The sequence below is a fragment of the Octodon degus genome, unplaced genomic scaffold (genome assembly GCF_000260255.1).
Source record: "Octodon degus isolate 3935 unplaced genomic scaffold, OctDeg1.0 scaffold00022, whole genome shotgun sequence".
Lineage (NCBI taxonomy): Eukaryota > Metazoa > Chordata > Mammalia > Rodentia > Octodontidae > Octodon > Octodon degus.
In genome coordinates, this window is record NW_004524598.1 from 15852042 (window position 1) to 15856154 (window position 4113).

Sequence of the window (4113 nt, forward strand, 5' to 3'; positions counted from 1 at the left end):
AATCATTTTTATAGAGGGAAAATATATATACTACATTTCATATACATGATCTCCCTAAAAAGAAAATAACCAGGGTGAGGGGAGCCTTTTAAACTATAGAGTTTTTTTTTTTATAGCTTTAAAATTATGAGTGATTCCCTATTTTTGATAACAAATTAAGTTTAACTTTTAAAAACTAAATGACCCTAAATGAATGCTCCTAAAAAAACACCAAATATGAACTATATAATCTATGACATTTTCTTCCTCCTTCATAATAAAAAATAAGATTTAGTAGAATCTGTATCTTAAGTGTTACATCTGAACTGCCTTACCCCCTCAAAGAATCATGGAGATTATGAATTCTGTAGATAAAGTGACTGTTTTGTATAGTGTACTAATGTTTGCACTGTATTTTAAGTCAATACATGAATATTCTTTTTAAAATCACAATGAATGGTATATATACTGCATATTAAAAATATGCACTGCTCATTTAGACAAATATTTACATACCTGTTTCCAGTGATCCTCACTTCCTAAAATCCATACTCTTATCCAAGTGATTTCTAAAAAGAAGAGTCACGGGTCTGTGTGAAGTAATCAGATGCACGGCTTCCACCTTGAGGTCTGTGGGGTGACTCACGCTGGGGCAGCTACCTTCCCTATCATAAGGATAGGGACCTCAAGGAGCCAAGTATGAAGAGATCCACGGAGGAGGAAAGGAGGAAATGCGTGTCCCCCCACAGCCAGAAGTAACTTGCCACCCTGTGAGAGCAACCCTGGGGGCGATTCAACAACCCAATTAACCTTTCGCTGCAGTGGGGCCTCACAAGAAACCTGGTCAGCCAAACCACTTCCTCTGACAAAGACTGTGAGATAACTGTATTAAATCACTACAATTTGAGATGACCTGTCATGTGGCAATACATGGGTTTATTTTCAAGTACGAGTTTCATTAAACTTTAACTTCAGTAAATATAAACAGTAGCTACCAGATTACTATATAAAACCAACCATGACATCATATAGAATCAGGTAGGGTTAAAGCACAGCAGCCTTCCAATAAAATGTCAGATGCCATAAACAAAATCACATTGCTTAAATCTCTCATATAGGCTTAAAGGTGAACTCTTAAATGGTAGTAACAAAGTATAAAGCATGGAAAACAATTAAGTTTGTATTTCTTACAAAACAACAGAGACTAGATTTATTGATTTTATGTATTTGGTACAGGGTCTCAGTCTGCAGGTCAGACTTACCGTGATCCTCCTGTCTCTACCTCTCGAGTGCTGGGATTACAGGCATGTGCCACCATGCCCACCCAGTCTGGGTGGAAGGCTCAGCACACCCGGGGGCAGGGCTTGTGCGGCATGTGGTGCTAGGAATCGAACCCACGCCTCTGCACTTGCCGAAGCAGGTGCTTAGTCCGCTGATCTAGCTCACTGGTCTAGATACTAAATCTAAAACAAGTGCTGTATCATGTTTTACTTTTTCTTAAAAGAAAAACTTTTTTCCAAGAAATTTTAAAATCAGAATACACTATAAGACATATGTGACAAATGCAAAAGTCTATGCAGTTATATCACATAAAGATAAGCACAGATGCACACTCAGTGGCATAGGCTGGCATTTGTGGTATATTAAAAGGATCTCTAGAAAATTTATCTGGAAAATTTGATGAAAATAACATATTTCAAAGCATTTCAGACAGCTAATATTTTACAGCATCTTTTCAAAACGTAACAGCACAATCAAAAGCAACTGGAATGTGTAAGGTGTTTTTACCTATATAATTCAAAGGACTGAGGCTGCCGTCCTTTACGAGTTCTCCCGATTGGTCACTTATCCTGACAATGGAGCATATTTGTACTACTTCCATATTTCTGGTTTTATAGTAAGTGTTATTTATGTGAAGGCTTTCTTATGTATAAATGACAATTATGTATCCGAGTGGGTCCTTGTAACATTCACTTTGAGGTTGTAGCCCAGAATTTTAGATTAACAACAGCCTGATCTCTGTCTGAGTAGCAACCCATTGTTTGTGTTGATAAGCTTGCTCAATGCTCACATTAGTTTTAGGAGGAACAGCAGCTGTGGACAAGGTGGCAGGCATCTATAATCCTAGCACAGGGAGGCTGAGGCAGGAGCAATGCCATACAGTTGAGGTCAACCTAGACTAGTGAGATCCTGCCTCAAAAAACAAAATAAAACATTAACAAAAGAGAAAGAAAGTAGTAACACCAAACTAAATACTTCACCTACCTGAGTTCTTCGCTCACTGACACAAACTAAGAACAAATTTGAGGCTCATACTTTAGTTATACATCTATAAATAATCACAGCAACTTGAAATACAAGACGCAATATACAAGAGAAGGAGTTTGCTTTCCTGCCTGATCAATGAAATGCCATGACAGAATTTAGTCATTTCTCAGAAGAAAAAAGATGTGATTTTGGCAGGAAGGAAATGTAAAATATAGCTACATAAAACTTCAGCAGCAAACAGGAGAAATGAGATTTAGCTTTATTACTTCATCCACTTTTACATGAACTTTGCCAAATAAACATTAGCATCTCATCACAATCAATAGCTATTGCTCTGTCAAACAAGATTTTGCTGGCTTTCATCTTCAAATTCGAAATTTTATCTTACAGGTAATATACCCTAGTAACAGTAAGATGGCAGGTTTTTCTTCAAAAAAGTAACATTAGTAAAATGCAGCACATTTTTGTAAAAATAAAGATGTCTGATTGAATAATGATCTTTTAAATTACAACTGGCTTTCTTTCTTGATTCTTGCACAGATAAAATTCTAAGGAATTTTCAAGTCCTGATCATTTCATTCTCTTTCTAACCTTGGGCCGCAACAGAAAGGGACATGAAACTCATGCCTGCAGGCTTTTTGAAGGCATCAATAATAGTCTCAGTTTAGTGTCAGGATGTTACCAACACCCTGAAAATCTAGCTAGTCTCATTTTTAAATAAAGTCTCAGATCCTTTAGTGGATAATTTTCTAGCTAGAAATTAACAACATTGTTTTGTTTTTATTATTTTCATATATACTCTCCTCCTGTTTTATAGCAAATGCTACCTGCTTTTAATTCATAATTATTTGTTTCCCTTAAAGCAATTTTAATAATCACAATGATGTAATGACATTCAGAAAATATACAGATAGTGCCAAAATTCTGAAATTAATATAAGAATGACTTAAGTTTTCCACATTAATCCACTTAATGTCAATAAATAAGTGCTTCTATGTGGATGTCATTGTTTGGCCATCATGAAGGGCAGAGAAGGATATTTTAAAAATATGGGAAAGTTGAAAGAAGAGAGTATTAATTTATGATGAGGTAATCAAACATGATTCAAAAGAAAAGGCAGCATTGAGCTGGGACTCTAAACGCAGGTATAATTTAGACACGTAGAGATGGCAGGAAATTCTAAGAGAACAAAGGCATAAAAATACAGATGTAGCTGGTAGTATATTCTGAGTTTTGATTTTGGTGATGGGTATAGGGGTGTGTGTGTATATGTGTATGCAAATTTACTGAAATGAACCACAAAATGGGTGTGCTATATGTAAATTTTTCCTTAATAAACCTGATGCCATGTTTGACCTATCCAAGGAAAGGAAAGTTCCAGGCTTAGGGAGAAACAGGTACTTGTAACACAATAAAGATAAAAAAGAAATTGTAATTTAACAAAAGGGAATTAAAATATTTCTTTACATATAATAGTTTCCCAATAAGAGTTTTATGATGCAAAAATACTAGTTTCATACTCAATAGTTTTAATTTCAGGGAGGCTACTTACCTGATTTAAAGTCTGTCTATTAAATATTCTGTTCCCTCAAGCACTCCCCTCGCCAAATTGTACATTAACATTTATCCTTAACAAAGTAACAAAGAATAGACTGAATAATCACTTGTGTTGCAAACTAACCAGACTTAACCAAGTTTAGTAACATAATTTAAGATTCTACTCAATACTCAGATCTTGCACATCTTGCTTCAAATAACTTATCTCAAAATCTGTTCTAACCTTTACTTCTTTTTGATTACCCAAACTCTTAAAATTATGTATTTTAAGTACTATTAAGTACATAAAGTATCTTCTATCACATTTCA